This window comes from Cajanus cajan, chromosome 4 (assembly GCF_000230855.2).
Source record: "Cajanus cajan strain Asha chromosome 4, NIPB_CcT2T_4, whole genome shotgun sequence".
NCBI classification, from domain to species: Eukaryota; Viridiplantae; Streptophyta; class Magnoliopsida; order Fabales; family Fabaceae; genus Cajanus; species Cajanus cajan.
The window spans coordinates 59,259,456-59,272,211 of NC_138520.1; positions in this window are offsets into that span (position 1 = coordinate 59,259,456).

Sequence of the window (12,756 nt, forward strand, 5' to 3'; positions counted from 1 at the left end):
CACAAAGTCATCAGTTTCTAAGTTAATTAAGACAATCAAAAATGAAATGCATACATAAGAAATACTTGATCCTTAGAAATTTTAATTTGAAAACTACACAAGAACAAAAAAAATATTTCATAATACATATAATTGAGAGGAAATTAGCTACACAATTACAACACATTGATACAATAATTGACATCTGATGTAAAATGTGGCAAATAAATTAATAATAGAATAATGCAATAATAGAAGAGAGCAGACAGTCAAACTAGGTTAATATATTGCTTTTTTTACAAGATTTTGCCCAAGTTTTGCTAGTTACATACATTCCAACCTTGAAATGCACATCTATTATACATTTTATATGAATATTTTTACCATCATGATGTTAAGAACAAAATAATGTTCCCTAAAAATACTATTTTTCAAATGCATTTGACAAAATGTAATTTCTAGTGCTAAATAGATGGAATTATGAATGTTGTATCCTTAAAAAACTATTTTAATTGTATTTGACATCTATAGGTCATACCAAAATTGTTTATGACAATGTACTTGATTGAAAGGAACTAAGAAATTCAAAAGGTTGACTAGTAATAACACGAGTAACATAAAATTTATTAAGCTCGCAATTAAAAATTTAATCGTACACAAAGAATAAAATTGTAAAATTTAAAGATATAAAATTCATTGATAAAATGGAAAAAAGAAAATATTTCAAAATTTTAAAATTGGGTAGATTAGACACATCGTCCTAACTATTAACTAACAGTTCTATTGTAAATATAGGTCATAATAATCAATAACACTTCTACTATCATGAGTCATAACCACAACAATAATAAATTTAAGTTCCTAGTATTGATATATTGCAAGTTCACACATATAAAGTTACCTTTGAAAAGGAACACATGCACACACCTAAAAATTACAATAATAGTTATAACAATGTTAAGGAGAATAAGAAGAACAATAACATCTTATATCTGTGTGGCCTTTAAAGAAGCATATGCATCCAGAATAAGAGGTAAATATTGTGACATACAGAAAAAAAAAAAAACAAATAACAAATTCCATTACAGTTCAGGGGAGAAGGAAAAAAATTCTCTACCAGGGTTCCATAAAGAAGAATCTTACGAGATAATTGTTCAGCAGACGAGAGAAGAAACTGTACAAACAAATACAATAAAGTAAAATCATCATGATACCAAGCATGACAATGCATTTTAAAGTAGAGAAAAAGACAGTAGAAAATAATCAACAAACACACACAATAAACACATGCTTCAATATTAATAAAAGTCAACATCATAAAAAAATTTAAATATTTAACATATGAAAAAAATATATGTAGATGAAAACACGATAGAGCAACTAACAAGTCCACATACCATATGTCACAATTCTAATCAAGTTTCAATGTTTCATATTGTTGAAGCAAATAAGTGGAGGAAAACCACTAAGCCAGTAGCAAGGTAAAACCAAAGGCCAAAAGAAAGTATAACTAACATAAAAAAAATAATAGTCACGCTTCTTAACTCGTGAACATATTCTTCCCTGAACTCTAAACAAGAGAAACATTTAAAGACAAAAATTAAATATTTGACTATACTTTTGTGTATATGAAACTCAACCAAATAAAACCTTTAAATATTTATCATTCCTCAAGAACCTAAGCATTGAAATGAAATTAAGAATCAAGTAGAACGACAACAAATCAATAAAACTTGTTATCAATAAAGACTACGGAAAAAGGAAGCATTGGGAAAAGGCGCCACAAAAGAATAGATTCAAGTATGAATTGGTTATAACACTAAATGCACCTTTTTGATAAGTTTTCTCCTATACTATCAACTCATGGCATCTTAATGCTTCAGGCATAAAACTTCCACACTACCTTTTAAATTTACTACCTACTCTTTAACATTTAACAATAATCAAAAGACTATAAATTATCATCATGGATCCAAATACATTATCAATAAAGCAATACAAAAATAGAAATTGCTTGAACAAATGAAACATTTTCAATGGAGAATATGTAGAAGAATTAAAGTTTGAGAAAGAGCAAAAAAAAAAACAAATAAAAAGAACAAAACACTTACTTGAGGAAGATTCCAACTCTGCCAAGTAGACTCTATCTGCCTATGAGTTCTACCAAAAGGCTTTGTTTGCTTATGGATTCTGCCAAAAACCCTTATTTGCTTATGGGTTTCGCTAGAAAGCTTTATTTTCCTATAGTTTTGAATAGATTGAGTTGGTTGCCTATAGGTTCCACAAAAAAATGATTTCACCAAAATAGCTTTGAAAGGCAATGGTGTGAACAAAAGATAGGCATAGTTGTGATGCAAAAATAGGAAGCGAGAGACTAGAGTTTTGTTAGGGTTCAAAGAAGAAAAATAAAAATGGGGCGATGTTTGTGTGATAGTTGTTTGAAGAAGAGGGTGGGAATGTTATTAGGACTTGAAGAGGAAAAATGAAAAATATTGTTTGTGATAGAGTCACTCAAAGAAAGGGAAAGGGAAATAATTGGGAGGGAATAAAAAGAAGGATTTAATTTTTAATTTGAGTCTCTGAAATGAAATAATTAAAATAGTGTTAAAAGGGGTTTCTAAAATAACACTTGACATTTTCCTGGGATTTAAAATCAAACTCCTATAATTTAACCTCTAGGTTATTAAAACCCCCTTTAGTTGTAAATATTTTCAAGGGTTATAATTGTTAGAAAAGAATGGCCTAATCCAAGAGGGGGGGTGAATTGGATTTAATGACCCTTTAAAAATTTATCAGAGTTTTTTGGATCTTAATTTCAATCAAAACTTTTCTATGACAGAATTTTCAAATGAAGCACTCTTAAAGACTTGTTACAATGATATGAATGCAATGTGCAACTTGATTACAAGATAATGATGTTCAAATATAATATCCAATTATAGATTTAACCCATCTAAATTCACATACACATGTTAATCAAGTTTTATCTTCTTTAAAGCTCAACCAAGAAATTGCAAAACAAGAGATAAGGTTGAAGAAGATTGCACAAGTCTTTTATACTGGTTCAGCCACTCCACATGTGACCTACATCCAGTCCTTAATCACCACCTGATTAAGATTTTTCCACTATCTTTAAGCAAGAAGGTTTACAAGCAAACACACATGCATATACTTCACTACTAAAAGATAATCACTTTCTTGACCCCAAGAAAGCACCCCTTGTAGATCCCACTACAAGAACCTTAATCACTTGAGAAACCCTTCTCAAGATTTTCCACAAAGATTCACAAAGAAACAAACATGAAACGAATTCACCTGGAATTCTTGAACAATTCTTTGTCTTTCTCTTTCAAGGGTATGATGATGATGATGATTTTCACAAGTTCTTTCACAAATGTTTTTCTTCTTGGATTTTCACAAAGAAACCTCTCCAAGATGTCACACAGACTCTCTAAAGCGTTTTTAGAAGTTGATTATCAGTTCTCACTCAATGTTATGAAGTTTCAAAATAGTTCAAGTCTATTTATAAAAGTTCAAACCCAGATAATCGATTATTTTAAAGAATAATCGATTATTTTGTTCTTCAGATTTCTGGAAATCAACCAAGAACAATTTAATCAATTATTTAGCTGGATAATCGATTATTCCAGAGAGTTGTTTCTGAAATAATCGATTATTTTGACAAATAATCGATTATTACAGCAAGGCATTCCACTTAGCCCATTTGCTGAAATAATCGATTATATTTAACAATAATCGATTATTTTGAGTCAGTTCTTAAAACTTCATTTTAAGTCTCAAAATAATTTTCCAATGTTCTCAACTCATCATCATCTACTCCCTACTTGATTTTAGACAAGTTTTGCTCAATGCACAAAGCACACACACAAGTATACACAAATATAAAAATTCATCTCCTAAGTTCTATTACATAGTCTTAGATCATAGCATTCTCTTGACTCTTCTTTAACTTTGTTTTTGTGTTCTCCAAGTTGTTGCATGTTGTGATCATCAAAACTCCTTAAGCTTCAAGCTCTCCTAAGCTCAACAATCTCCCCCTTTTTGATGATGACAACCCATGGATAATGATCTCAGCCCACAATGCACTTTGTGCCTGAAACTTCTTATTGTACCATGAACCAAAACCTGCACAATACACACACAAGCACAGGTACCTGCAAACAACTACCAAACACACCATATACCATTTCTCCCCCTTTGGCATTATCAAAAACAAAGTAAGCCAAGTTTGGCAAAGATAAGCTATGTACAGAACAGATTCAGCAATAACCAAGGTAACCCATTTGTGCATCAGATAGCCTCAATTCAGACCAAATTAAACTAGGCAAGAATGTGCATCATTTCAAAAACAGAGTATGCCAATGTAAACCAGAAATAACCATACAAATCAACATATATGCTTACAAAAAAAAATAGAACATATGATACCTTGCACCAGCATTCCAAATCAATCATTGGAATCAGAATCAAACCAACACATCAACAAACAAACTTCAAATTCATCAAGATGCAATTGTTCAATAACAGAAAATATTAAAAGTGTTCAGGAATTTAAAATTGTTCAATAACCAAAAATCATTACAACCCAAATGATCTTAAAATTGTTCCAAACTTGAATTTAAAAACTAAACAAAAACAGAAATCACTCCTCATCATCCGGAATACCAAGCTGTGTCTTGATGATTCTGACTTCATGATCTAGGTTGTCAAACCTATCAAGAATTCCAGAGAACATGGATTCATGTTTCCGTGACATTTCCATCATAGCATCCATTTCGTTGATCATGATCTGTTCAAACGGTGAGAATGGTTTCAGCTCCGGCTCAACTTCTCCAGGCTCAGCTTCCACCTGTGGTGGCTGATCCTCATCATGAGAAGGCACACCGTCCTCATCTGTAGCTGGCTCCGGGGTAGGAGGAACATCTCCTTTAAAAACCCACTTGTCTTCTTGCTTCAGCATCCCCATATGATGCAAAGAAGACTTCTCTATTTTGTTCGATGCGTGCAGGACAATCTTTCTTTCACCTGTTAAATCTACACCAGCAATCTCAAAAATTTTTGACAAAAGCAAAGCATAAGGAATTGGACCGTCTTCCTTTCTCCTTGCCTTCCAAATACAGTCATTCACAACCGCCACCCAATCAATCTTAATTTTCTTCTTAATGACATGCATTAACAAAATGTCATCCCGAGACATTTGTGCATGGTTGTGCAACCTAGGCTTTAACATCCAGGCAATAATGAAGGAAATCAAGCGAGAGTTCTTTTTCATACCTCCCGCCAAGAACTTTTCATAGTTGGTGTTGGATGGGTTCCGTTGACAATCCCGGAAAGTGATCAGCTCCTCAAAATCTCCAAAGTTGAATGGCTGGGGTTTCTCTGCTCTAGTTCCGCTCAGACCCGCAGCTGCCTTCAAAGTTGGTCCATCTAACTTGATCAGCTTGCCTTTCACCACGGATTGCATAACTCCTCCATTTGTGGTGGCAAAGCAGAGGAATAACCGGATGAGCTCCGGATAATAGGGTCCGTCCATCTCTAGAAACGCCTTCAACTCTTGATACTCCAGGAGGGTTGGAAAGCTAAAACCCTCATTCTTGAACCAATCAAGCTTTAGGGTCTTCGGAGGGATGATTCTCCGACCGGCATACCATTCGAAATAGTATTCCTGGGCTTTCTCATCGGCGAACCACTTCGAGATTAGTTGCTCCGAGGGAAGAGGGCGCTTGCTCCCCCTCACTTCCAGCTTCTTGGGTCTCTTGGAGGAAGATGCCATGGTTGGGTCTTAGAGAGAAATGAAGAAGATGAAGGATTTGAGAGGTTTTGAGAGAGTTAGGGTTTTGAGGGTTTGGGAAAAATGAGAGAATGAGAGAAAACAAAGGTTGTGTGATGTTTTAAGGTCCTAACACGTCTGGGTATAGAGAAAATGGGTGGTTTTAAGGTTTGGCGCGGAGTTAACCATTTTAGGAAAATTAAAAAAAAACGCCCAAATAATCGATTAGTTGTGCAAATAATCGATTATTTGCATCAGTAAACTCAGTTTAAACCACTTTCTGATATGGATAATCGATTATTTTAAGGATAATCGATTATTACAGAGGGTTCATTTTCCTTATACTTCCCAGATAATCGATTATTTACATAATAATCGATTATTCCAGTGGCCTTTCAGATTCTACTACTCAGATAATCGATTATTTCCCAAATAATCGATTATTTCAGAGACTCTTAGAATTCTCCATGCTCCAGATAATCGATTATTTCCCAAGATAATTGATTATTTCCATAAATCACTTAAGATAATCGATTATATCTTAAGATAATCGATTATTCCAGTGAAGATTTACTTCTCTGAAAAGCTTTAACTTCTCAAATTTTACCAAGACTTGTTTGCCACTTTCAATTATATTCTTCCACACATCTCTTACATTCATTCTCACAACATAATCAATTCAAACTTGATTCACTAATTATTCCCAACTCAATTCTCAATTGATTGAACCTTTCTCTAGGTAGAGGTTTAGTAAAAATATCAGCTAGTTGTTTACTTGTCTCTACAAACTCCACAACACAATCATTCCATTGAACATGATCTCTCAAAAAGTGGTGTCTTATCTCAATATGCTTAGTCCTAGAGTGCAAAATTGGATTCTTGGTCAGATTTATTGCACTAGTGTTATCACACCTCAAAGGAATCTTGTTCAACTCAATTCCATAGTCTCTTAACTGTTGCTTCATCCAAAGAATTTGAGCACAACAACTTCCAGCTGCTATATACTCAGCCTCAGCTGTACTTAAGGCAACACAAGCTTGCTTTTTGCTATGCCATGAAACAAGTGCACTACCTAACAAGTGACAAGTTCCACTTGTGCTCTTTCTGTCTAGCCTACACCCAGCAAAATCTGAATCTGAGTAGCCAATTAGACTCAATGAGACTCCTTTTGGATACCACAAACCAACAGTAGTTGTACCTTTCAAATACTTAAGGATTCTCTTTACACTTTTCATATGAGATTCTTTAGGATTTGCTTGGAATCTTGCACATAGGCACACAGCAAACATTATATCAGGCCTACTTGCCGTCAAGTACGAGAGTGATCCTATGATACCTCTATATTTTGAATTATCAACAGCAATTCCTTTCTCATCTAAGTCAAGATGCAATTGTTTGATATTGGTGTGGCAGCCTCCTTACACCCTTCCATACCAAACTTTTTCAAAAGTTCATTGCAATATTTGCTTTGACTTATGAAAGTTCCATCATGCATTTGTTTGATTTGTAATCCCAAAAAGAAGGTAAATTCTCCCATCATTGACATCTCAAATTCTCCTTGCATTGTTTTAGCAAATTCTTTACAAAGAGAGGAATTTGTAGATCCAAACACAATATCATCCACATATATTTGCACATACATTGTATCATTTTTAAATCTCTTAACAAACAATGTATTGTCCACCTTTCCTCTTTCATAATCATTCTCAATTAGAAATTTGCTCAACCTATCATACCAAGATCTAGGAGCTTGCTTCAAGCCATAAAGTGCCTTTTTGAGCTTGTACACATGATTAGGATTTTTGAAATCCTCAAATCCAGGTGGCTGTTCCACATACACTTCCTCTTGTATCAGCCCATTGAGGAAAGCACTTTTTACGTCCATTTGATAAAGCTTGAAATTCCTTATGGTAGAATAAGCAAGAAGTAGTCTAATTGCTTCAATCCTTGCTACAGGGGCAAAAGTCTCATCATAGTCAATTCCTTCTTCTTGATTATACCCCTTAGCCACTAGTCTTGCCTTATTTCTAAGAATTATTCTAGATTCATCAAGCTTATTTCTGAAAACCCACTTGGTTCCAATTATTGGATAATCTTTTGGTAATGGCACTAAATCCCACACTTCATTTCTTTCAAACTGATTTAGTTCCTCTTGCATAGCCATTAACCAATGTTCATCTTTAAGTGCTTCATCAATGTTCTTAGGTTCAACTTGTGAAACAAATGCCATAGTGTTGCAAATATTTTTGATAGCACTCCTAGTAGTAACACCCTTACCAATATTTCCAATGATGTTATCCATTGATAAGTCTCTAGAAGTCTTCCACTCTTTTGGCAATTGTTCACATGTTCCCTTTACTTTCTCATGTGATTCACTCTCCTTAGACTTTTCATTTGGTTCACTCTCCAATAGGGGTTGATCAAGCAATTCATTTAAATCTTCAATTTCAGTTTTCCTTGTCTCTTGCTTATTTGATTCATCAAATACTACATGAACAGATTCTTCTACCACTAGAGTTCTCTTATTGTAAATTCTATAAGACTTACTATTTGTAGAGTATCCTAGAAATATTGCTTCATCAGCCTTTGCATCAAACTTCCCAAGTTGTTCTTTCCCATTGTTCAGCACATAACACTTGCAACCAAACACTCTAAAATAGGAAATGTTAGGCTTCTTTCCTTTATAGATTTCATAGGGTGTTTTCTTTAAAATAGGCCGAATCAGAACTTTATTTAACACATGACAAGCTATGTTAATAGCATCAGCCCAAAAGTATTTTGGTAGGTTTGTTTCATTTAACATTGTTCTTGCAAGTTCTTCTAAGGACCTATTCTTTCTCTCAACAACCCCATTTTGTTGAGGTGTCCTAGGTGCTAAGAAATTATGGTTTATACCATGTTCCTCACAGAATTTTTGAAACATGATGTTTTGGAATTCACCTCCATGATCACTTCTTATAGAGGTGATGTTTGAACACTTCTCATTTTGAACAAGCTTAGCAAATTTTCTAAAGGTAGTAAAAGCATCATTTTTATTTGCAAGAAACATAACCATGTAAATCTTGAGTAGTCATCTATAATCACTAAGCCATAGTAGTTTCCACCTAAGCTCATTGTTCTTGATGGACCAAACAAATCCATGTGAATTAATTGCAAAGGTCTAGATGTTGAAATCTGATTTTTGCTTTTAAAACTAGCCTTCACTTGCTTGCCCTTTTGACAAGCATCACATAATTTGTCTTTTCCAAACTTGAGTTTAGGTAGACCAACCACCAATTCTTTCCTACTCAATTTATTCAAGTGATCCATGTGAATGTGTGCAGCTCTCCTATGACAAAGTCATGTGCTTTCTTCTTGAGTTATTAGACATTTAGTGTTTGACATTGATATAGAATGCTCTAAGTCTAACATGTATATGTTGTCAATCCTTTTTCCTATAAATCTGATTTCTTTACTTCTTTTATCACAAATCAAGCAACATGTGTCATCAAATTCAATTTTAAAGCCTTTATCACTCAATTGACTAATACTCAGCAAATTATGTTTCAAGCCATCAACAAGCAAAACATTTTCAATCAATGTTTGAGAGGAGGAATTACCAACATTGCCATGGCCAAGAATTTTGCCTTTATTGTTGTCACCATAGGTAACATACCCTTCATTCTTCAATTTCAGACTTGAGAATTTGGAGGGATCCCCGGTCATGTGCCTTGAGCAGCCGCTATCAAGATACCACAGCAAATTTTTGGCCCTCAAGCATTCCTACAAAATATATTCAGAGGAAAAATTTAGGTACCCATGTGGAGGGTCCTTGTTGGTTAGTTCTCAGCCTTTGACTCTTCTCAACCCAAATCATTTTTCCACATGGAACTCCATATTTTCTTGAATAGCAGTTCCTAATTGTATGACCCCTTTTACAACAATAAAAACAAGTTGCTTGTCTAGAAAAGTTGCTTTTGAGTTTTCTAAAATTTTGACTTTTCACAAAAGCTACTTTCTTTGACACAATTGGTATGCGTGTACTTGGATTAAAGCCAAGTCCACTCCTATCAAAAGTGTTTCTTTGCTTTCCCAAAAGAATATTCAAATTTGCATTTCCCTTTGTGAACCTTGCAAGTGTGGATTTCAAATCAGCATTTTCTTTTTCAAAAACCTTGCAATGTTCACAAACATCTTTTGAGGAATGAGCTTCACTAAAGTTAAACATTGTTTGAAGATTTTCATGCTCATGCTTCAAATCTTCAAGTTCTTGTTCAGCTTTAATTAAAGCATTTTCATACCATTTCAGCTTGTTTTTCAATTTTAAATTTGAGGCACCTAATTTGACAGCCTCTTCATGAATTTGAATGAAAGCTTCTTGAAGTTGGTCATAATCAGGATTTGATTCAAGGTCTGAGTCACTTACTATTGTGTCTTGTGCAGTTCCAGCCATCAAACACAAATTGTTTTCCTCACTTTCAGATTCTCCACTTGTTGTGCTTGAGTCATTGTCTTCCCAAGCAATATAGGCTCTTTTTCCTTTTGCATTTTTCTTAAACTTCTTCTCCTCTTGTTGCTTCTTTAAGATATTTGGACACTCAGCTTTCATGTGTCCCGGCTTTCCGCATTCAAAGCAATTGAAGGAGGAGGTGGTTGCTTCCTCTTTCTTGTTTGGCTTTTTGTTGAACTTATAGGGAGAGTTTCTCTTTCTTCTTATAAACTTTCTGAATTTCTTCACTAGCAGGTTGAAATTTTCGGTTTCGGAATCATCGGAGCTTGTATCTTCACACACCTCTTTTCCTTTGGCAGATTTTAAGGCTTTCAATGACACTCCTTTACCTTTCTTATCTTGCTGCTCATGTTCATCAAATATATGCAGCTTTTGCTCATGCTCCCTCAACTTCCCAAAGAGAGTGGCTAGTGTTAAGGAGGTCAAATCCTTTGATTCTTCAATGGCTGTCACCTTTGCTTGCCATGTTCTGTCCAAGCATTGCAGCACTTTTAAATTGAGCTCTTCCTTCTCAAATTTCCTGCCAAGGTCAACAAGGTGATTTATCAAGTGTGTAAATCTCTTTTGAAAATCAGAAATAGATTCACCATTTTGCATTCTAAACAGCTCATATTCTCTAATGAGAGTATGCTTTCTTGATCTCTTTACATCACTTGTTCCTTCATGAGTGACTTGCAAAGTGTCCCACATTTCTTTAGCAGATAAGCATTGCGAAATTCTGAAAAATTCATCAATAGACAATGCAGATGTTATGATGTTTTTGGCTCTTTTGTCATGTTGGGCTCTTCTCTTTTCCTCACCACTCCACTCACTCCAATGTTTTTCCTCAAGCTCACCATCATCATTCTTTTTCATAGGGATATAGGGTCCATTTTCTATAGCATCCCATACAGCAATGTCAATAGCTTCAATGAAAATTCTCATCCTAATTTTCCAATAGACATAATTTTCACCATTGAAAACAGGAGGTCTATGTATAGAGACACCTTCACCATAGGGTAAGTTGTTGTTGGCCATTTTTAAATCTTGAATAACTCTCAAGAACCTTGCTCTAGATACCAATTGTTAGAAAAGAATGGCCTACTCCAAGAGGGGGGGTGAATTGGATTTAATGACCCTTTAAAAATTTATCAGAGTTTTTTGGATCTTAATTTCAATCAAAACTTTTCTATGACAGAATTTTCAAATGAAGCACTCTTAAAGACTTGTTACAATGATATGAATGCAATGTGCAACTTGATTACAAGATAATGATGTTCAAATATAATATCCAATTATAGATTTAACTCATCTAAATTCACATACACATGTTAATCAAGTTTTATCTTCTTTAAAGCTCAACCAAGAAATTGCAAAACAAGAGATAAGGTTGAAGAAGATTGCACAAGTCTTTTATACTGGTTCAGCCACTCCACATGTGACCTACATCCAGTCCTTAATCACCACCTGATTAAGATTTTTCCACTATCTTTAAGCAAGAAGGTTTACAAGCAAACACACATGCATATACTTCACTACTAAAAGATAATCACTTTCTTGACCCCAAGAAAGCACCCCTTGTAGATCCCACTACAAGAACCTTAATCACTTGAGAAACCCTTCTCAAGATTTTCCACAAAGATTCACAAAGAAAAAAACATGAAACGAATTCACCTGGAATTCTTGAACAATTCTTTGTCTTTCTCTTTCAAGGGTATGATGATGATGATGATTTTCACAAGTTCTTTCACAAATGTTTTTCTTCTTGGATTTTCACCAAGAAACCTCTCCAAGATGTCACACAGACTCTCTAAAGCGTTTTTAGAAGTTGATTCTCAGTTCTCACTCAATGTTATGAAGTTTCAAAATAGTTCAAGTCTATTTATAAAAGTTCAAACCCAGATAATCGATTATTTTAAAGAATAATCGATTATTTTGTTCTTCAGATTTCTGGAAATCAACCAAGAACAATTTAATCGATTATTTAGCTGGATAATCGATTATTCCAGAGAGTTGTTTCTGAAATAATCGATTATTTTGACAAATAATCGATTATTACAGCAAGGCATTCCACTTAGCCCATTTGCTGAAATAATCGATTATATTTAACAATAATCGATTATTTTGAGTCAGTTCTTAAAACTTCATTTTAAATCTCAAAATAATTTTCCAATGTTCTCAACTCATCATCATCTACTCCCTACTTGATTTTAGACAAGTTTTGCTCAATGCACAAAGCACACACACAAGTATACACAAATATAAAAATTCATCTCCTAAGTTCTATTACATAGTCTTAGATCATAGCATTCTCTTGACTCTTCTTTAACTTTGTTTTTGTGTTCTCCAAGTTGTTGCATGTTGTGATCATCAAAACTCCTTAAGTTTCAAGCTCTCCTAAGCTCAACAATAATAACCCTAGTTAAATAACCTTCATTAAATATGATATTTCTTGCAATGTATCTCAATTAGATTTATACATATATATATATATATATATATATATATATATATATAT